Source organism: Marmota flaviventris, chromosome 14 (assembly GCF_047511675.1).
Source record: "Marmota flaviventris isolate mMarFla1 chromosome 14, mMarFla1.hap1, whole genome shotgun sequence".
In the NCBI taxonomy this organism is placed as follows: domain Eukaryota; kingdom Metazoa; phylum Chordata; class Mammalia; order Rodentia; family Sciuridae; genus Marmota; species Marmota flaviventris.
The window spans coordinates 35,724,184-35,747,791 of record NC_092511.1 but is presented as its reverse complement, the minus strand read 5'-3'; the positions used below and the strand labels follow the sequence as shown (position 1 = coordinate 35,747,791).

At 45.5% G+C, this 23,608-nt stretch overlaps 1 long non-coding RNA gene across 1 annotated transcript in view; it reads right to left on the bottom strand.

The window, feature by feature from the left end:
• LOC139701787 (uncharacterized) overlaps nt 1-19,279 on the bottom strand; it is a 40,197-nt gene extending 20,918 nt beyond the window's left edge. Inside the window, exons 1-3 of the long non-coding RNA XR_011704338.1 lie at nt 19,096-19,279; nt 17,961-18,055; nt 16,407-16,482 (exon numbers count right to left, since the gene is read on the bottom strand). This is a non-coding gene — a long non-coding RNA (uncharacterized lncRNA). The remainder of the gene's footprint in view (nt 1-16,406; nt 16,483-17,960; nt 18,056-19,095) is intronic.
• Between the last annotated feature and the right edge of the window lie 4,329 nt (nt 19,280-23,608).

The following is a 23,608-nucleotide window of genomic DNA, read 5'->3' as shown; positions in this document are numbered from 1 at the left end:
TTATTTTCCCTAAAACCAGGATGCATTATTATACTTTCAGTGTCCTTTCTGTAAAAGTCCATTTTAAAACTTTTAAGCCTATCTTGTTGAATGTAATGCATTTTGCTTTTTCTACTTACAAATAGATCTTGATCATTGTTCCGAAGCACTTCTGTAAGAACGATAATGTATTCAACCGATGTTATAGTGATGAGCATTTAGGTTATTTCCCATTTTTGCTATTACAAATAATGCTTCAATAAATATTCCTGTATGTACTTGTACAAATAAGTCTACACACGTGTCAGCACCGGCTCTTTTACTTTTGTAGCTGTATATTTTTTAATATCTTGCTGGTCCAGTTTTCCTCATCAATTTTATAATGTCTATGCTTGCTTACTTTTTTCATATGAAATTTAATGTCTGTTTGTCTGATATCCCTTCCCCTATCAAAAAAAATTATTGGGATTTGTACATTAATTTAGGGAATGTTAACATTTTTAATGTTGAATCTTTCCTTATAAATAAGTGTTTTTTGGTTTATGTTGCCATTCATTAGCATCTTAAATGATCCAGTCTCTGAGTTTTCCTTCCTTGATTTATTCCTACATGTCATTTTATTTATTATCTCTTGTTTTATTCCCTTTTTCTTTTTCTGCTCTTTTCATTATTTTTTTTTCTTTCTTTCTTCTTTCTCTTTTTCTTTTTTTACCAGGACTGAACCCAGGGGCACTTAATCACTGAGCCACATCCCTAGCCCTTTTATTTTTTGTTTTGAGACAGGGTTTGCTAAGTTTCTGAGACTGGCCTTGAACTTGAGATCCTTCTGCCTCAGCCTCCTGAGCTGCTGGGATTACAGGTATGTGGCCCCATGCCCAGCTGTTGCTGATTTATTTATTTTGTTTCTGACCAAAACGAGAGTGCTTCTACTGTTTTATCCTTAAGGTTTTGTTCCAAATAAGTTGGAGAGACTTGAGGCTATGGGGAAAAAATGGTGGCAAAGTCCGTGACCCTCATTTAAAATCCATGCCTTTGTCCTGTTGGCCAGGCTGGCTTGTGGGGGTGCCTGTTTGCTCATTGCTCATTCTAACCCCCTACCTCCCCGGGGGCAGGGGCATAGAGAATCCTGTGAGAGATGGAGGAGGACCAGGTGCTATGGTTTGAAGGTTCCCTCTAAAATCCATGTTGAAATTCAATTGCCATTGTGAGGGTATAAAGGAGGTGGGACTTTTAAGAGGTAAACAGGACTCATGGGGGCCGAACCTCCATGAATGGACTAATGCCATTATCTTGGGAGTGGATTATTATAGGGGTGGCTTTTTTTTTTAATAAAACAAGCTTTCTGTCTTGTGTGTTTCCTTATCATATGATGTTTTCCACCATGTTGTGACACAAAAAGAGGCCCCTCAGCAGAAGGAGCCCCTCCATCTAGAACCTCAAGCCAAATAAACTTCTATTGTTTATAATTCTCCTGTTCTGTGATATTCTGTTATAGGAACAGAAAACAGACTAAGACACTAGATGAGGGGAGTAGTGGATGGGTGATTCCAGAGAATCCTATGAATTCCTCTTCATGGTCAAAGCTGACATGGAACTAGAGGCTCCTCCATTACCATCTCCTGTGTGTCTCCTTTCCACTCTCTGGGTCAACTTGGGAAGTTGTTTACTTAATGGAGACAGGGAAGAACAAGAGGAGGGGGAACATTTTCTTGCCATTCCTCCCAGTGCAATATAAGTTTGAAATATTTTTTTTTCCTCACTGTTAATAACACACCAACCTATTTATATTTATCACGGATTCTCCTACATTACAGAACACCCTCCCCCTCCCCCCAACTCATCACGGAAACATTAGAGTAATACTCTTTTCTCTGTTAACCTTTCCTTCCAGGATAGTTTATTTTCGAGAGGAAACATTTGATAGAGCTCAGAGTAATTTTAAATACATGATTTGCCATGTTAACACTTGTCACTTATCATATGCTCTTCGATCCGACCTCCCTGCCTTTCTGTTAACCTTCCGAGGCGCTGTTAAAGCAAGCCATTTGCAGTTGCCCTGTGAAAACTCTGCATTTAAATTGCTTTTCCTCCCTTCCCCAAATTTTCCATAACTATAAATAAATTTAATTACCATTCCAAGAAGTGTAAGCAAATCTTCTATTACATTTTTGATCTTTATCTCTTCCTTGTCCCTCCACCAAATATACAGTTTATCAAGCAGACACCCTGCGCCTAGCAGTGCTCACCCCTTCTCTGCTCCCCGCCCCCCAGGAATAAAAACCTTGGTCTGTTTCTCCCATCTGTCCAGCTGGGTTTCCTGAGGGTTACAGTCCAACCAGCACTGAGGACCTGCCCCGCAGATATGAGCATTTCTGTAAAGGATAGAATAGGGAAATGATCTCTGAAAATGACTGTGTGTGACTCCCTCCCCTGGTAGCTAAATGTGGCAGACCCAGTGCAGTGTCCTGGCGACATGGAGAGTGCAAGTTTTCCTGCACCAAGAGGTTGGGTCCAAATACCACCTTAAAAAGCACACTGACATCAATGTACCTTGAAGGTCTTGCTCTTTTCAAAGCACTTTTTAATGCATTCTTTCAACTGCTTTTGGCAAAATCCTCATGACATAGGAAAGGCATCAGTTTTTCTCACTCCCTTGATGCAGAAGGAAAATTAAGACACCTCCTCACTACACACACACACACACACACACACACCCCGCTGCCTCAGACTTGTCTCTGACTCCCCCCCTCTACTCTTACCTTCTCTCTCCTTCTTCCTTAGTCACATTTGAAGGTCCTCTTGCAGTGACAGCAGTGGATTTCAGAGCAGGGACTGCTTAACTCCTTTCCCAGAACAGTTGGAGGTAAAGTAAATGGATCTGGATGTCCACCTTGGTCTCTGGAACTTTCTGTGCTTGCTGGACCCTCCCTCAGTCCTCCTCAGGCTCTCGCTATATCTCATCTCCTTAGATTTCCAGAGAATAGGGTCTAGGCTTCGTTTCTGCCACCCAGGTTATATGCTATGCTCCAAGTACCTGCCCGTGAGCCAGGCTCATGGAGGGCTGGTTGGACCACCTGTCTGCATGGAATTCTAGCCCACGGCACCAGTTACCTCTGAGTCTTTGGGTTCTTCTGGAATTGAACAGGGAACAGGAAAAAGCTGGACTTGTTGCTCAGGTGGAGCAGGAAGACTCAGTAAAGGAAAGACTGAAGGGGCCTGCAGGAGGCCCAGAATCTTGATCTAGCACAGCAAAGTGAACCACTTCAGATCCTCTGTCTACTAATGGCTGGTTGGGTGTAGGATAAACTCATGCATGACATTCAGAGAAAGCTGTTAAAACTGCTGCTTGCTCAACAAAACAACAATACTTATGTTGATAGGAATCACTGGATGCCAGGCACCCTCTGAAATGCTTTGTATGTAACAACTCTTCTTCACTCTTCACCAACCCTATGCAAGAAGGAATAGTATTATCTACATTATGTACAGAGAGGTAAGCACAGGATCTAAATTCACACAGCTCAAGTGGGAGAGTGAGGGTTTAAGCCTAGGGATTAGGCTCCAAAGTCTATGTTCTTCTTTATTATTCTTGAGAATCAAAGATAAGACAAAATTTAACCTTATTTCAATGGATTTATATCTTGGGATGCCTTCAATTGCAAGTATCAAAGTAACTTAAACAAACAACATGGATAAACCTTGAAGACACTATGAGAAATGAAATAAGCCAATTACATAGGACAAATTCTGTATGGTTCCTATTATCTGAGGTACCTGGGGTAGTCCAGTTCACAGCCAGAAAGTAGAATGGTAGTCACCAGGGAAGAGGGGTGGGGGAAATGGGAGTGTTTTATGGGTACAGAGCTACACAGTTTTAGAACATCAAAGTTCTGAAGATAGATGGTGGTGACAGTTGTATAACAATGTGAACGTATTTAGTGCCACTGAAATGTACACTTAAAATGGTTAAAAGGAGAACTTTTTAGCTGGGTGTGGTGGCGTATACCTATAATCCCAGCAGCTTGGGAGGCTGAGGCAAGAGATCTCGAGTTCAAAGCCAGCCTCAGCAACAGCAAGGTTCTAAGCAACTCAATGAGACTGTCTCTAAATAAAATACAAAATAGGGCTGGGGATGTGGCTTAGTGGTTGAGTGCCCCTGAGTTCAATCCCAGGTACATCCCCCCAGGAAATGAGAACTTTTATGATATATGTAAATATATGTATATATACATATTTATATATACTTACCATAATTTACAAAAATGATTCACTAATGAAATTTAAAATTCTCACATAGCGCACAAGGTCCACAGATAGGGTACCTCTATGGTTTGTGTTTGGCGGCTCCATCATTAATGATTCACATCATTCCGTCTTTCTGCTGCACCATTGCTGGGTGCATGTCATGCTCTACTCACGATCACAAGATGGTTGCTACAGTTACAGACATCATATCCAAATATGAGATATTGTAGAGAGAGAAGAGACCATTTATCTTGGGGAGAGAGAGTGCTACGGTCTGAATTTTGGGTTGTCCTAGCCCACTCTAAATTCTTATGTTGAAACCTAGCCCCCAAGGTGATGGTGTTAGGAAGCAAGGCTTTAGGGGGTGATGGGGTCATGAGGAAGGGTGGAGCCCTCATAAATGGGATTAGTGCTCTTGTAAAGGAGGTTTGAGGGAGCTCTCTTTGCCCTTCCACCAACTGAGGATGCACAGAGGCACCATCTATGAGAATATATCCTCACCAGACACAGAATCAGCGGGTACCTTGATCTTGGACTTTCCAGACTCCAGAAATGTGAGCAATAACTTTCCATTTTTTACGAATTACCCAGTGTAAGGAATTTTGTTACAGCAACCCAAAGTGACAGGCAGAGGGCTTTCTTAGGAGAGAGGAATCGTTTCCAGGAGGCTCCCAGCATATCTATCTACATTTCATTACATCACCTGCTCGCACCTACAAGGACTGTAATGACTAGTTTGGACTAATCAGAATTCACCATTAGGGGCTGGGAGCAGAGCCTCCTTCCCCTGAAACAGAAGGCCACATGGAGTAGGGTGGACAGCTGAACACATCGCTTCTGTTCAGGAGGTGGAAGGTGGTAGAGAAGATGCTCAAAAGACACCCAATCATGCCTGCTGGGAATTATAAAAGAATACTTAATAAGGTCATTTATAAGTCACGCTCACCATGACCGTGGCACGCTCATTAAAACACGTGTCATTAATACCTGTCAGGTTAAGCTGTTTTAAATTTCTTTTTAAATATATTACAACACGGTCTCTTCTGTAGTTCACTTGGCACAATCGTCTTCTCATAATGGCTTAAAAATATAAAAGCGGTTGGGGCTGCCATGTAATTTTGATCATGCACCACTGAATTTCTCTTTCAATGAGAGAATTTAGGGTAAGGGGAGAGGGATGGGGGCACATGGAAGGGCAGGTGAACCTGGGAAGAAATGTCCCTCTCCGTACACACACTGGGGCAGAGCCAGCAAGAGCCCGAGAGCCTTAGCCACAAAGCCAGAGACTCAGTCCCAAGCCTGCTTGGACAAAATATAAGCCACTTGACCTTGAACAAGTGACTCGATGTTTTTGAACCTCGGTTTCTTTATTATTAAAAAATGGTAAGTAGTGAGTATCCTCCACAATACCCAGAAAGGGCTGTGAGGAATTTGGTTACCCTGGACTCATCCATTCCTCTCTCCACGAGCCTCTTCAGCTGCCAGCCCTCCAGCACCTCTCTGACTCTACCCCCACCTCTCTGTCCTTGTCCTGCAGCACCATCCACACCTGGACTTACTGCAAAGCTCCTTACCTGGCGTCTAGTCTCCAATCTTCAGTATCCCCAATACATTTATCCTGAGCTCTGAAAGAAGCCTCCCAAAAACACTCCCCTGACCATGCTGTCCCTCTGTAGCCGGCAGGGTGATAGGTCTGTCCACCTCTCTAGCTCACTGGTCACACACTGCTGCCTGCCCCTGGCTCCATGTCCCTGTACCTGTGGGATGTGCTGTGTTCTTGCTCACACTCCTACCTTTACCTCAGATGCTGTCCCTCTTGCCCTGGTGAATACATGCTCCTTTTATCAAAGTTTGAGTCCAGTGGGTCTGCTGGGTCTGGATTCTAATCTCAGCGCTACCACTAACCAGCTGGGAGACCTCAGGCAAGTCACTTTATGCCTCTGAGCTGAGAGTTCCTGATGGGTCTGATGTTGCTTGCAGGACTGTGAAAATTAGACAACACCCAAGGAAAGAGCTTAGGAAAGTACCTAGCTTCTAGAAAGTTCTCCAAAATGATAGCTACTTTCAGATCATCATTATGCCAGCTCCGGCATCATTTCCTCAAGGGAAATTTCCTAAGCCCCTCAGCTGGAGCAGTCCCTTCTTCATTTCTACATAGACCCTTCCTAGGGGACTGTGCCACTACCTGAGAATGACTGTTTACATTCGCTGAGGTTTCCTCCATCCTCAATCCCATGGACCATAAGCTCCTGGAGAGCAGGAAGACTGCACATTTATCTTTGTATGCTCAGGGCCTGGCCCAGGGTGTGTGCATTCTGGACCATTTAGCAACCCATCCACAGCTTTCGGGGAACATCACCCGTGTGCCCAGTCCCATGCCAGCCTCTGGCACAAACTTCTTCAGAAAGACCACAAAATCAGGACTAGACATGCAGGTAAAACCCCATGAGGTAAAACCACCCTAACTTCCAGCAGTCCGTGTCCTTTGGGTAACCTAGTTGGGTACCCCTGACTGCTCAGGTGACCCATTGTCCTCCCTCCCCACTCCCACCCAAGACTGGAGGGGAACCTAATTAAACACACACACAAACACCCCAATTGCTTTTCCCTCTCTCCTTTTCTCTGGGGGACAGAAAGTCACATTCCAGGGCCATTGTGTGACTGAGATATCTCCCAAGTCAATTTGTCAGTCTCATTTTCAGATGAGGCAAGTACTTATGCACATGACGAGGCCTCCAGAAAGGTCTCTGGGAAGGAGGGGTGAGAGGATGCGGCTGCGGAGAGCAGGGGTCAGATTGTTGGCCAGGTTCCTGAAATAGTCTTCGTGTCCAGAACTTTTTTTTTTTCCCTGAGCCGGTGGACAAGGCTAGACGGAAAGTCTGGTTTACCTCACTCCTCCCCCGAAGCCCACTCCATTTTTATATTGCTCCAAGGTTAATAGCCATGTCGTGTGGGGTCATAGAAGACATCTGTGTCTCAGATAATATGCTTACGGTGATTACCACACATAATTGACTGACCTTCCCTCATTCTTTCCCGGCTGCAGGCCGAGGCTGATAGGATGAAGCAAGCACAAGAGTTTATTTTCTATCACACACTATTGTGCTGCTGAGCAAATATTTTAGTAAGCTTTGAATGAACCACCTTTTCAGGCTCTAGGTTTTCAGAGTTAAAATAGGAAGCCATGACCAACCTAATAATATTAGATTTTAAATCAGCTTTGGGCCATCCTACTTAGAGCACGGTCGTGGGCATCATGGAAAACCAGGTTTGGGGCATGAACATCACAGGATCTTTGTCCCTTCAACTTCGTCCTTCTTCACTTTGCCTTGCAGGCCGGGGGTGGCATTCTTGATGCTTCTCATTGCAGGGTCTGGTTGCTTAGAGGGAGGGGGAAATTAGCTCTTGGGTTCCAAGACAGTATCCTAAAGGTAACTGGAGTCCAGCCTTCCGCAGTCAGGTCATCTGATCATAGCACTGGCCACCCGAGATCCAGCCACCAGGTCCTACTTCCACCTGCCTGCCCTCCTTGGGGCTTAACAAAGGACATCCTGAACTCTGAGCAAATGGATCCCTTCTTCTGCAGAGACAACTAAGACTCCTGATCCCAGAGAAAATGGAAAAGCAGAAGACTGAAATGCAAAAAAAATTTAAAAAAAGAAAGAAAAGAAAAAAAAATCCCCAAAGCAAACTTCAAAATGTTACATTAAGATTTTAAAACTTTTTAATAATGTTTTACCTTAGCTCTATTCCATCTATCTAGCAATTAATCCATCAGCCTTCACATACTACACACCTACAGGAAACACGATTACAGTCTCTGGGCTGGATTCCACTGTGAATTACTAATGTGTTAACACTGGGGAATTCCAACTCCCTTGACTTTCAGCATCCCCTCTCCCCATTCCACTCCTCCCAAATAAGTTCTTATGTGTCACAAAAGACGGAATTGGGGTTCAGCCACTCCATTGGGATTCTGTCCTAGCCCCCAGAGAACCAGCCAGTGACTAATTCTCAATGGCACTACCTCTCTCTCCCAAGTCTCAACTCTCAATGCTTGCACTCCAAAACTTACATCACCTCCCCCAAGCCCCTACGGTGCTGCATCTCAGGAGGATTAGCTAGAAGACAAGTGTCAATAAGAAAGTTTTCTGCCAGTTTATCACTTGAGTGCTGCTTCAGAGTCATTTTAATTTGAGCAATAACCTAAATTGGGTTCTAGTTGCCACTTAAAGAAATCCACCTGGAATTGTCAATTCACCAACATTCACGTAAGTCATCCACGTCTTCTGTTGGTGGGGGAGGAACCGAAGAAAGAGGGGCTGGGGGGTTGGTTTCCACTGCTTAACAGAAAAATTATACATATTCTAAACATATGGGTGATCTTTAGAAAATCTCAGCATCACTTCATAATTATATACTACAAGTTTTAATTAACTAAAGCTCTGCAAATCATAATGCCTTATTAAAATGCAATTAATCCTTTGATTAAAAAACAAAAAGCACAAGTATTTACAACAAAAACACAAGTAGAATAATTACAAATATCATGTACCCATTTCTTTTATTTGGGTGTCACTTATGATGTTGCCTGCTCCCTTCATTAATTCAAACACACACATTATCTCGCATCCACAGCAGCGTGAGTGACAGTGGCCACCAAACACACAGCACTATATCCTATTGATTTCGGCAAATCCTGAACAATGCCATTTGCATGCTTGTTTCTGTAATAATAAAGATATGCCATTCAGAATTAAAGCCCGGCCAGGCTAGTGGCAACTAATTGTGTCGTATGTAATGAGTGCAATTTCAATTTGATATCACCCTCAGCTTTTCTTGCCGCACTCGCTAAGTACTTTCAAGTCTTTGTGGGGAAATAATTGATTTTTTTGTGCTGTGGGCACAAGAAAATTATTATGATCTTTTGAATAATGCCAAAGAAAAGACCATGAATGATTTAAATTGGTATATGAAGAAGGCTTCGCCGTGGACGTCGGCTTGACTGACATCCTGCTAATGCAGTATCTAGATTAGCCGTTCTTAAGGAGGTAGCTAATACGGAACTGGTAAAACAGAAAGGTTGCTACTAGCGTTGGGTGGCGGTGGGCCGGTGGTGGTGCAGAGTGCTGTTCCATTTTATTTGTTATCCAGGGAGGACCAACAATTTGGGGATTTAAGGCATGACACGATTACATAATTGCCTGGCCCTCACCACCGAGGGTATGTTTCCACTGATAAATTACACATTTGAAATGGGCAGATAGGAGCGAGCTGAGCCGGGATTGTGAGCGCAGCTACTGTGCAGTTGGGCAGACCCACCTGCGGTGGGCAGATCCCTGGGTCTGGAACATGAAAGTTAGTCAGCATCGTTTTCTGACATTCAACTCCAGGAAGAAATGGGGAGCAAGGGAACTACTTTATTCCTTAATCTTCCCATTAGGAACAACTGCTCAGTCCTGCTGTGAGCCTGGCTTGGGTCTGGCAGAAGAGCTAAAGCCCCTTTTTGTATATATGTGTATGCGCGCCGGGGACTGAACCCAGGGCCTTGCACATCAAGTCCCTTTTAACCTGGGATGATGACAAGGAAGGAAATCTAAACCCAAGACAGGTTTCCTTTGTGCCCGTGAAACCTTACTTCTGCAAACCCAACCAGGACCACTGGTCCCTCTCCCTTTCCACCCGTCTCCCTTCCCCCAGTCAAGTCCACCATCCTTACTGTGGCAGCAGCCTGGACTTTAAGGATGGGGAAATAAACACCTTAGAAAGATGGATCACCAATTCAAAACACAATTCCACCTTAAAATGCATCCACCTTCCAAATCTCATTCTTCAGAGGAGGGAGTGTTGTTAATTTAGTTGGTCATAACTAAATAGTTTCTAATCTGGAGCAGGAGGCTGCTGGGAATATTGGACAGTTTAAAGGTTAATCACCATCGCCTGGTTACACAAGTGAGGCAGAACTAATTCCTCCAAAGGCAAATGGCTTGCAGTTTTATCAGCAGTGCAGATTAGAAGTGTTAATATACAGAACAGAATGGACGCTTAAGGGCCGGTTTTCCCCTTATCGGCAAACTTTGCAACAGAACTCAGTTTCTGCACAACCTCTGCACTTCTATAATAAGGCCCCTTATTTTGCCTCTCGAGCAGAACTATCAAACAATCCTGTCCAAACCACTGCCACCAAAATCAGGGTATTACAGACCACGGCTAATTGGAAGATCACTATAATGAAGGAAAAGATAAAATACTTTGGCTGTTGGCCTAAAATGTGGATCAACACAACATAGGAAGCTATCTTGCTATGTCACATTCTGAGAGATTTACATAAACAATAAACTCAATCCAACAGCCCCCACCACCACACACACACAAAATACATCTTTGTTTACAGTCAATGCAACCTAAAGCCAGACTAGAGGAGGAGGGAGGGTCTTCACATAGGCAATGTGATTAGGCCAGCAGTTTTGCAACTGTGCAGGAGAGCTGGGGCTGTGTGTATTTCCTCTCTTGCAATCAGCAGGGAGAAAATGGTTTTTAATGTTCTCCATGCTTCCTATATCATAGATATTTAAATATTTGGACCACTCAATATGCTAAAACGCTTGCAGCAGTCGTACAAATTGACTTCCTGTGATTCTGTGAGGGCTGCAGGTGCCTTTCCAGGGGAGGGGAGAAAATGGAGTGTGTGGAAGGGGAAAGTTAAAAGGCTGCCAAGGTTGGTACCCAATTGATTTGGTGGGTATTCCTTCAGAGACTGGGAGGAAAAGGGCAGATATGCCCATGTGAGAGGGTGGTACTTTAAGGGAGAAAAATTAGAAACATCCAGCCTGATCAGGCAGGGACTGCAGTGTTTCCTTGGCGGGGAATCTGCAGTTGGGCCATGACCAAACATTCCAAACACAAAAGGAGGAGACATTGGGGCGGAGGTGGGTAGGGGCATGTGCTAAAGGCAGGTCCACCCAGGTGGTATATTCTGGGTCCAGGTTTCTTTCTTTCCCAAATATCTGAGGCAGCCTGGATGAACCCACTTCCCAAGCACTGGGTAATGATTTTTCACTGTGGGCTGCTGCCTGTCCCCACAGACCCTATGACACCTGTCTGTCCTGAGCTCTGAAGTAGATATAAAGGGTGGGGCTCTTGTCTGGTAGCAATAGACTTCAGTCATTCTCTTCTCCAATGGTTCCTTCTTCTATTGTGCAAGCTCCTTACGAGAAGGAGCCAAGTCTTTTGTCCGAATGGCCCATGGCACCTGGGAAGAGTGTTTCAATTAGGCACTTCATAATTTATGCCAGCTGACTGATGTGTTTGATACGTATTTATTGAATGCTATTGATGCCGTAGAGGGCACAGGCTGCCTACAAGAACTAGCAAGCTTTCTGGGGAAAGGCTAAGACTCACAGCAGTAAAAAGAGACTACTGGTCACACAGTAAAAGGGGAAATGTGACATGGAAGTGTGGCTAAGCATCAACTACCTAGCCAAGGCAAGAAGTGCTTTGGAAGTTCACAGGAGGGCCAGGCCTATGTGGCCAAAGTGATCAGGGCCTTAGAACTGGGCCTATAACTCATTCATGTATTCAGTCATTCACTCACTCAACAGACACGTATTGATGCTTCTCCTATGATCCCAGAATGTTCTAGATCCTGGGCATGAAAGGATGATTGGAGAGAGACCCCTGCTGTTAAAGAACTCCCAGTGGGAGGTGAGGAAGAACCACCAACACGACACCAAATGACCTCCACACGTCAGGCCCTCGGCACTTCCAGGTGTCATATGGAAGCTTTGGATCACACATGAGTTGTTAAGACCCGTGATGTGCAGCTCTTAGAGTTGATGGGGACACAGGGGGACCTGTGCATGGAGGGAGGTCCTTTCCTGATGACGGGGCCTGGCCAACTGCTAATTTAGTTATAAAGGCAAGCGGAGGAAGGAAGCAGAGCTGAGGGAAAGCAAGAAATAATTAAAGATGGGCAAATTTGTGGCGGGTTTGTGTGCCAATGAGATTTACTCAGAGGAAAAAGAATGAATGGTGATGCAGAAGATAGAAGACACAATTCTGGAAGAGAATCCCATATTACGTGGTGGGTTGAATCCTGGGCACTGTGGGAGACCGTTTGCCCAGGACTTGCCCACGTTTTGCACTGACAGTCCCACCTCCCAGGTAAGCCCTCAGACCCGAGCAAATTGAGACGACAGGTTTCCCCAGTGAAGGTTCAGCCTCAGAGACCCAGAGGAGGCGGAGCAGATGGTGTTGACACGGGTGGGTTGGTTGATTGATGACAGGATGGAAAGGTGGCTCCCTTTTGATGGTTCTGTTTCTTTAAAGAGTATCTTATTAGCTGAGGGGAATGAGCAAGGAGAAGAGGCTGAAGGTTTGGGAGAAGAGGTGGTAGAAATACTTGTCTGGAAGAGAGGAGAGGGAACAGCCCTGGGGACTTCCAGGCAATGCCACTTGAGACTTGGTGAGAAGGTGAGAGTGAGCGCAGCCAGCAAGGTGGTGTGCTTCTCTGTAGCCAGGATCAAGGGACCCCATAGAAGGGGACTGCATCTATCCAGAGCAGGCAGCTTTGGGTGGGGAAACAGAGGGCTCACCAGAACTGGAATTTCACAAATGCGCAGGCACTGCACCCAGCCCGGGTGAGCTGACCGCAGCAGGGAGGAGGAAGCCCAACCAGCAGGCAGGTGACAGAGGGGGTTCAGGGCATGGAAAGGTCCAACGAGCAAGTTGGATCACAGGCTGGAGGACCTTGGGAGCTTCTGCCTACTGATAAGAAAAGTGGTCTGCCAGGGAATGCCATCTCCTGAGCCTGTGACAGCGTCCAAACATTTCATTCTTGCAACTGCAGCGGAGATGAAGAGATGACACTTGCTCCAACTCGGCTGTACCTGGGCTCAGCCGTAGCTTCCCTGAGATTCTTTGCACTCTAACTCAAGCTTGACCGTTTCTTTTATGCCTTCCTTCTTGGAGGAAATGGATCAGAGGCCCCTAAGGTCATCAAAGAGGGACTTTGGCTCAGATAATTTTATACTTTATTACAGAGGAGCTCTGTAGCCACAGTGGAAGAGAAGGGACACACTAATTCAACCAGCATTCACTGACACTGTACTAGGAGCCATGGGAAATAAAGAGTGACCCACCATGTCAGGGTCAGGAATAGGTGAGGAGGATGGTCTGTTGACAACAGAACCCAAGAGACAGGCTGAGGGCTAGAGAGACTTGGTGAGTTATGTTCAAACACCCAAGTAGAATCTTCTTATTTGGGACTGTGGATTGAATCCAGGGATGGCTTACCATTGAGCTATACCCTACTCCTTTTTTGAAACAGGGTCTCTCTAAGTTGGCTAAATTTCTGAGGCTGGCTTCAAAATTGTGATCCTCCTGCCTCAGCCGCTAAAGTCACTGGGATTATAGGCCTACCCCACCACTCCCAACGCAAGTAGCATGTTCTTGAGTTCCCTGTCATGAGCCACTGGTGAATTCAGACATCAATTTCAGTGATTCTCTACCTGAGGTTTCCAACAAAGCCAATGAGATGCTTACTAATGGGCATGCTGAAGTTACTTCAGCGTTTTAAAAGCCAAGTAGAAACCACACATTTAACTACCACAAACAGAACGAAGATGAAGTATTTTTCTTTGGGAATGGTGTAGGGCAACTCTGTGTGGCATTTCTTGTTGCTCAGAAGCTTAATTGGCAGTTCTGAGCCTCTAATAACAATGGCAGGTAGTACTCAAAAATGATATTTCTTTGACAGTATCTTTTAAACTATAGTAGCCAGGCAGTAAACTAATAAAAGGAAGGAGCGAAAAAGTTAGAAAAACAATGATCTGCATGTATTTTTTGTTTGTTTGTTTGTTTGGGTACAAGGATTGGACTCAGGGGCACTTAACCACTGAGCCACATCCCCAGCACTTTTTTGTATTTTATTTAGAGACAGGGTCTCACTGAGTTGCTTAATTAAGGCCATGCTAAGCTACTGAGGCTAGCTTTGAACTCATGATCCTCCTGCCTCAGCCTCCCAAACTGCTGGGATTAGAGGTGCGCACCACCACGCCCAAATGCGTGTATGTTTTTTTTTTTTTTTTGCATAGACTGTTTATTTGAGCCAACATTATAGCTAACATCCACAGGTGAGCTGTCTAGTGGTGTCTTAAACAGAAAATATGTGCATCAGATAAGTTTTGTTCAGGCATAAGTAGTGCTATGGACTGTGGGCTCAGTGGCATCTGTCAACAATATCTATCAAATAAGGCATCTTTAAACAGAAACACACATAAAACAAGGGTATATGTAGACTGGTGGACAAAAATCTTGTGAACAAGAGACTTGCAGAAAACTGGCCCTTGTGTTTCTCCTAGAAGCAATAAGTCAGTATTTGCTAACTTAGCGTTCAAAGCAACTTTACAGAACACAACTTTGCAAATAGTGAGAATCGACAGTGAACTGGGTATTTGTGGAGTTAGACAAAGGTCCCAGGCACTTGGGAGGTGGAGTTGAGCATCCTCCAGAGTTTGGCAACTGCTAGCCCTTTATATAAAGCCCCTCAAACTATGAGGGGCCTCTGCAGACACTGATAAAGATGCTCTTCATTGTTTTTTTTTGTGTGTGTGTTTTTTGTTTTGGTATTGGGGATCTAACCCATGGGTACTTTACCACTGAGTCACATCCCCAGTTCTTTTTATTTTTTATTTTGAGACGTGGTCTTGCTAAGTCACTTAGGGCCTCACTAAGTTCCTGAGGCTGGCCTTGAACTTGTGATCCTCCTGCCTCAGCCTCTCAAGCTACTGAGATTATAGGAGTGTGCCTCTACACCTGGCCTATTGTTTCTTTTTTAAAGATGCTCTTCTTCTATAAGAGTGTTGAGGATGAGGCCCCTGGTTCTGATGATGGGATTTATCTGGGTGAATTTCTGCCTGGAATTTCCAGTGCTAGAACTCTGCTTTGACTTGGTCAGTTCCTTTCTCCCTCCCTGCCTCTTCTCTTTTTAGATGTCAAATGCTCTTTGCCTAGACATCCAGGTGTAACCTGCTCCTGACTTTTAGTCCCTGCAGCTGTTTCTGTCACTCTTTGCCCCTCCTTCTATGCTACCAAGCAGGTCTAACAGCAGCTTCTGACCCTCTCAAGCTGCCCCAGCCTGCCACATGGGCAGGATCAGAGCACAGTAGTGGCAAGAAACAGAAACTTAAAGGAAAGACATGGAAATGAAGACAGGCTCCTCGGGAAGTGAAGCTGGTATTACAGGGGTCATAAAGGTTTCCCCTTGGCCTCCCCCCTCTGTCTCTCTGCATGGCTCATTCTCTCTGTCCATCCTCCCACAAGGCCCCTCCCATTCCTTCCCATTTCTCTCCTGGTCTGCACCAGTCTCCTTTCTCTTGGCTGTCTTGCTCGGCTTCCTCTGGCCAGTCTCTCCCTTCCAATTGACTTGCTTATGACTTAGGTTTTCCTGGCTTTAGTTCTGACTCCCATTTTCCAGGGCCTCTATTTCAAGGGCCCACTGTCAAATACTCTTATTAGCTTGTGTTCGCAAGAGAATCTGCTTTTTGTTTTGGTTTTGGTTTTGGTACTGGGAATTGAACACAGGTGACTTACCACTAAGCCACAGCCCCAGATCCTGTCTTTTTTTTTGTTTTTTTGACAGGGCCTCACTATGTTGCTGAGGCTGGCCTTGAGCGTGCAATCCTCCTTCTTCAGCCTCACAAACTGCTGGGATAATCTATGTGTACCAACATGCCCAGCAATAAGAGAGACTCTGATTGGCTTTGTTCACCCGGCTCGTAAAATCTTGGAAGTCAGGTGCTCTGGTCCAACCAGATGCAGCTGGAAGGGAGGGAAGGTCACAGGATAGCCATTTTGACCTTCAGAGGGACAGTGGGCAGAACTTAGTTCCCAGGAAAGGGCCAGAACCCCAAAATAGGCTATTGATAGTAATTTCATAGCTAAGGTCATACTCTGAAATATGAGGCAACCCTCTGGTGGGCATGAGGGGTCCTTATTTAATATTGCATGTTGTTCATTGTCAGAGCGAGAGAATAGGAAAGTAGCTTATGAAACCTGACTTTGGGGTTTAGGACTCTATCCCAGGGACAACGTTTCAGTCCTTAAGCCAAATCCCTCCTCTCCTCTCTGAACTTCCTCCCATATTTCATCAGCATTTCAAGAAGTATGACAAGATTGGCAACCAAGGACAACCATCTCCTTCAGGCCAAGGGTCACCCAGGAAGCGATTTCAGAGCTCCTTCTGCACAGAGGACCTGTCTGGAGAGAGGAGAAATGAGTCTGAGCTGGTCACCAGGGAGGAAAGACAATCAAAAGGGGTTTCCTAGTTAAGGCAGGTGAACCTCAAAGCAGCAGGGATTAGGGATGGTCTGGACCCAAGGTGGGGAGGAATGGGTTATGTTTGGAGGCCAGTTGCATTGATGATAAGAAAGGAAACTTCTCTGCTCTCCTTCCTATGCTTCTGCAAACTGTCTGTGGGGAGAACAGAACTTCTCCCAGCCTCCCTCTGCAGCTGAACGAGTGATGGGGAAACATTCAGGCTCCCCTGTCCAGCTCTCTTTCCACAGGAGGCACCTGCCAGAGCGTAATGGTCATAGCACATAAAAGGCTCATGATCACTGAGCCTTTTTTCACTTCCTGCCCTCCACCTGGCTATGGGCTGGGGTGGCCTAGCTAGTTTACTGGCCTGGTGTTGGAGGGACAGTCTGGCTCACTGTTTTGCCTTACTCTGTTTTCTCCAGTGAACATGCTTCACCCGGCATTTCTCGACATTGTATCCTTAAGTTCTGGGGATAGAATAGGCAGAGATTTCTGGAAAAGGAAGAGCAGTTGCCACTTTAACCTGGAGCCTAAGTCATCTTCTCCAACTCTACTTTTTGGGGTTATCTGGTATTGCTCAAGGCCCTGGTTTGGGGTATCCAGTATTATGCCCAGAGACTCTTTATTGAAGTCAGCTTTTTTGCTGCTATGATTAAAAGATCTAACCAGAAGTATTTTAGGAGGCAAAGTTTATTTTAGAGCTCACAATTTCAGAGGTCTTAGTCCATAGAAGGCTGGCTCCATTCCTTGGGGCTCGAGGTGAGGTGGAACATCATGGCAGAACAGTGTGGCAGTGGGAAGCAGCTCACATGATGATCAGGAAGCAGAGAAAGAACGCTGCCTCCACTTGCCAGATACAAATATATACCCCAGAGCCACGCCCCAGTTCCCACGTTCTCAGCCACACCCCACCTCTTCTGTTACCATTCAGCTAATCCCTATCAGGGGATTAAATCACTGATTAGGTTAAGACTCTTATAATGCAATCATTTCTCCTCTGAACCTTCTTGCATTGTCTCACACGTGAGCTTTTGGGGGACACCTCACATCCAAACCATAGCACTCTAAAAGCTACACTTGGTTTCATGATTGGCTAGTGATCCTTGGGCTGCCATTTCCATCCATCAGAACCTCAAGGGAGAGGAGGCATTTGCTCCAGGATGCGGAGGAGACCCAGAATCCAAATGTACAATACCTGTGGGAGGGAACTCGGAATCTATTTCACCAATGGTTTTATCTGTCATGTTCCCTAAATTATCACAAATGAAGAGGCTGGCTACCTTAGAGACTACTGACTTGTTATTCCTTGGTGGAGGAATGAAAAAATGAAGAGAGGCACTGGGATTCAAATGTTTTGTATTTGCGTGTAAAATTTTATGTAATGCCTGTCAGCTTCATCATCTCTGCATTCACCCTACCCGTTTCCTGGGGAGCAAGGTGAAGAATCGAGGAGGACTCCCCTTGAAGGCAGTGAGTGGATGGCTTTAGAGCCCCTGGTGAACATTTTTCTTTCCTGGGGGAAAAAGAAAAGCAGGGCTCTGAGAACCGGAAGACAGTGGAGCATTAGGCCACACCCACCACTGGAGCCTGAGCCCTGCCATGAGGTCCTGATTCCCAGTGGTCTTTCAGGAAGGTAGAGTCAGCCCTGCCTTTTGTGTTCAGTGGTGACAGACAGCCCAGCTAGGACCTACCTGACTGGTTAGTAGATCCATCCTTTGCTCATCCACAGGCCTAAACCAAGTTTTCCCCCAATGAGCCCTTTAAAAATATTGCATGGGTAAGTATATACTCACTACATAGAAGGTGAATTTAGGCCAAAAGAAAAAAACACCAGAAATCCCACCCTGCTGAGGGCTATTGTCAACACTTTGTGGGGGGTGAGGGGTGCTTGGGATTGAAACCAGGACCTCATACATGCAAGGCGAGACTGTACCAACTGAGCTATATCCCCAGCCCCTATTGTCAATATTTTTGACAGATATCCTTTCAGACTGTTTTCATGCACATGTGATGTTTGCTTACAAATAAATAAATACTATTAAGCAATGCTATTTTGCCACTTAAAATCAAACACTATATTGTGACTATATGTCCATGTGATACATTTGTGTCCACAGCATCATTCAGGATGGCCACACGCTACGCCAAGGGAAGGCCGCACCCTCGTTTATTAACTAACCACATCAGTGGGTGTTGAGGTTTCTCCCAGGGTTCTGATGCTGTCATAATCACTTTTGAATGCTATTTAAATATTACCTACATTTCTAGAAATGCAACTGCTGGGACAAAGCATATATGGTTATTTAAGGGTTTTGTTGTATTATTGTGGCCAAATTACCCCCCTGCCGAGTTTACCAATTCATACTTCTATGGCAGAGTAGGAAAAGGCTGCTTCCCACACCCAGGGACTGTGTTTGGCTTCATTTCTGCCCCCGCATAGCAGTGGTTGATGATTCACATGTACAGGAGGAGGTAAGTGTGGACAGGGAAATCAGCTCGTCTCTAGCAAGTCATGGCTCTCCCCTGGGTCCAAGTCTCCCTCGTAATACTAACTAGTGAGTCCTCCAGCATCGTGGGCCATGAATAGACATAGCTTGGTCCAGTCTTGAAGGTCAGGCTTCTAACGGTGATCAGGGTCAAGCCACTTGCCCCATCTTCCATTCAGATTGCATCCTATCTCCCTCCCTGATTCTCTGGCCAATGTCCTGGTGTCCTCTGGGGTAAGTCAAGGCTGACCAGCCTGAAGCAGGAAGCATTCAGAAAGAGAGATTACTAGCACATGAAACTTAGCTGCCTCCCTAGAGAGCTGAGAGTCCATAAACATGCTTATGGCTTTCTCTTTAGGTCCCAGCTGGGTTTTTTGTGGTAGATTTATTGAAAGTTTGGAGCTTCCCTGTCTTTAAGTATGAGAAGAAAAAAAAACTTGTTAAATCACCCAGCAAGCCCCAGAGCTAATCCGAGACCACAGAACCTGGAAAAAACAGAACAAGGTAGAGAAGCAAATGCCTCCCCCCAAGTCCGTTGATCTATTTCTCCTTTTATGCTGCTCTTTCTTATCTAGCACCAAAAAAACCCAGTGTCACCCTCCAGCTAGTGAGGAGGAGCACTTTCCCACCAATCTACGTGGTGTTGTCTGCACAAACTTGAGCCTCCACTGAAAAGGCAGCTGAGTTATGGGGAATGGATTTCAGCCTCCTTCCAGTCTCCGGAGGCTCTCCATCCACTCCTGTTTGGCTCCTCATTCATTCACCCCTCCCCCTTTTGCCAGATCTGATTATTCTTAGATATAATGCATCATTTTGCTCATTTATGTTCCACCAAACATTCGTTTGATAACAGCCACTCCTGTACTCTGTAGCAGGAGACGTGAAGGTGCTCATTATAGAGACTTCGCTGCCACTGGGGGGTCTTGCCTGCCTCTGGGATGGGGGATGAATCAGTAAAAAGAGAAAAATATGATCAAAAGGTCTAGAGTCTCACCAAGGTAAGGAAGGGGCAGCTTCCCTGGTTCTTTTTCTCCTGGTATTAGGAAAGTGCTTTCACCGTTAACAGCACGTTCAGGTCTCCGTTCTCCTCTAGGCTAATGCAGTGGAAGGTACACAGAGGGGGCTGCCTGGTCGACAGAACCCGTGGCAAACACTTCACCTAGGACATGATGGCCGAGAACGTTCCCAGAGCACCAGGACGGGGTTCAGTGTAGTTTAAATGAGATTTGCTCAACTCCAGAGCTGGGTGGGATTGAAAGATTATTCTTGTTCAACTGTCTCATTTCATCTCTTCTCTTCCCTTTTCCTCCCTCCCTCCCTCCCTCCCTCCCTTCTTCCCCGCCTTCCTTTCTTTTTGTTTATTTTTTTCTTCATTGCCATCCAGGGAAATGGATGGAGAGGCAAAGAGAATTTTCAGTCTTGAATGCAAGAACCAGGAGCTTGAGGACTTGCCACATGGGGTTAAACAAGTCACTTAGCATCTCTAGTTTGGGTTTCGATATGTGTAAGATAATGTGTGTCAAAACAGATGATCACTAACCTAGCTTAGGAAGTCAAACTCTGGAACTCCAGAAATGTGCAGCATTATCACTTCCATTTTATAAGTGGGGAAACTGAGGGAAGCAGATTGGTGGATGAGGTGCTGAGACCAGTCAGTCTATGTTCTCAAATTGGCCTATTGGCTCAGAGCTCAGGGAAAATATGGCATCGCCCAGAGCCTGGTGCTGTAACGATTCTTCTCCCATCTTGGCACACAGGGAAATTCAACACTCCTTCTCTGGGCTTCCCCACCCACCCCTGTTACTTCTCAGGTTACATGGAATTGGCAACTGGACAATGGTTCAGACTCTCCTATTTCTCAACCAATCATTTATTTCCTTACATCATTCTTAAATGTCCTGAAATCTGCTATTGCTAATGCCTGGTGCCCAGGGCAGATGGCCCTTTCTTGTTTCCCACTGCAGATGCTTCTATGCCAACCCCATTACTTTCCCTCAAACCTTTATTCTACTTCTCTCCACCACTGCAAAGCCATCCAGATCCCTGGCTTTGCAGATCAGTCTGTCTGTCCCTCCTTCCCTCCCTCCCTCCCTCCCTCCGTGCATTTGTTTGGTAGTTCCACAGTAGAAGGTCTGTTTCGTCTGCTCAGGAGTTTGTTCCACATTTGGGGTTTTAGGGACATAAGGTTGTATTCAGCAGTCAATTAGGGCCATTCTTACCTCTTCTCAGAAAAGCAAAACTGAACTCTCCTGTCAATAGCAGCCAGGGAAAACCAACTTAGGAAAATCAAATCCCAGATTTACCAAACAGATCCATTAGAAACTGAAGATTAAACTCACAGAAAGACTCTGCTTCACCAAAGGCTTTTCTGGGCCTTTTATTGATGCATTTAAGAGTTGGTTTGTACCCTTCAAAACCAATTATTGGGCAGCAAACAGAAACCTTAGTAGCAAGCTGGGGATGTGGCAGAGTGCTCATCTAGCCTGGACAAGGCCCTGGGTTAAATGCTCATAATGCAAACAAAAAAACAAACCGCAGATTCTATCTTATTCCACAAACCTGGAGCAGGATCATATGGAGAACTGTGCGGGTTTCTGCTCCTCAGGCCAAGTGGGCAGTCAGCTCTATTGAAGGGCTGATTCTGTTGGGCTGGCATTTGGGACGTTACCTCTCTTCCTTCACAAGCAACTCAAGAGAAATCCACAGAAATCCAGCTCACTCACAAGGAGGGTGGGGGAGAGGAGGACAGGCAGAGACCCGCAGCTCTATTGTCAGGAGCCCAGTCATTACTTAGATGTCAGTCTGAGTCATCATGGAAACGGGACTCCATAGCCAAACTTTCCATTGTTTGCTGGAATTCAGGAACTTGTGTCCGGTGGGCCCATGACAACCTGTCTCCTTCTCCCCTTCCATGTATTTGATCCCTGTCACCATTACCCTAAGGGAGGGGCAAGGAAAACATGCCAGCTGAGTTGGAGAAGAAGGCGAGGAGGCCCCAGGTGGGGCCCTGATGGCATGTGGCTCCCTGAATGCAAGGAGTGAGGGGCCAACTTCATGCTGAGGTCTCTAGCCTTTGGAGCCTTTGTGGTCCAGATTTTAATGGCGGTTGGGGTTTGGGCAGCTCTTTGCTTAGGAGATACCAACAAGGCTCTGCCAATCCATAATATCGAATTCTTACCCTGAAGAAAGTGGCCAGCCCATGGTGGGATTCAGAATACTCGGTCCCTCCTTGGGCCACCATGTTCTTGACACCTGTGCCCCACCTGAGCTTTCCTCCCACCTCCACCCTCCTCACTCAGGCCCTTCTCGTCTACCCAGCTCGGCTCGCCTCAGGGCAAGGAGGCGCTGAGAAGTCCACATCAGGACCTTCATCTGCCTCCTTCAGGAGGACATCACTGATTATTTCAACCCCAAGGGCACTTCAGCATTTCATAGGGTAGCCCTGATGGGCCCTTCACCTGTGTTCTGAGTGTTTCTCTCAGATCCACCTAGAGGCCCTCAGCTCTGTGTCACTTGTGTCCTCAACACGTAGCACAGTCCAAGTTGGCATCCTCTGCGCCTAGGGACATGCAGAGCTTCTCTCGTGCCTGAGGGGCATCTCAGCTGGCAGCTGCCAACTCCTTAGGATCAGGACCTTTGGCCTTTTCTTCTTTGTGTCTCTTGCATTTAGCACAGGGCCTGGCACATGGGTTTTTAATTCATGAAAATTCTAGGATACAGACCAGGGTCAGAGAAAGAGTAAAAGTAGGGGGAGCTACAAAATTAAAAGACTCTTTTAGAATCTTAGAAGGGGTTATTTCCAGAATTCACTAGAATAGTAGTTTTCAAAGGGTGTTTTAGAGACTGTTGGGAGGTTCCCAAGACCCTTTCAGGGGGCCCTGAGGTCAAAATTATTTTCATAATACTCCTACGATATCATTTGCCTTTTCACACGCATTCTCTCAGGAATACACATGGCCTTTTCCAGACGCTACTCAATGTGCGATCTCACAAAAGACCCACTGCAGAAGCAGATACCCGAATCCAGCCGTCTTCTATTAAGCCACACACCAATAGGATTTGCAAAAATGCAAAACAATGCACTCTGCACTCCTCTCACTGATTCTTGCTTTTTTTTTTTTTTTTTTTTGGAGGGGGGCACAGGGGAAGACATAGTCCTGATTTCATAAGAACATGCTAGTAATGCTAACATGTCGTGGACTGACTTGTTTTTCTTTTCTTGGTAAAGTAATAAGTAAATATTTATACATTTCTTAGTCAATTCCTAATATGGTAAATATCAACAGATATAGCACACATAACCAAAGTTCTTTGGGTTCTCAATAATTTTTAAGAGTGAGAAGATGTCCTGAGATCAAAAAGTTGGAGAATCTTTTTACAGGAGCATGAAAATTATTTGTCTGTCTAGTAGTCTGCACCCCATCCCCCTACCCACCCAATTTCCATCTCTCTTTTATTCCTGGAGCCTGTGTTCATGAATTTTGGGATTATTCTTAGCTTCAGATAATCCATAAAGTGTGGCTCCCAGCGGCCCTCAGTGCCGGCATGCTAATGAGGACAGACCAGCTGTGTGCGGAAGG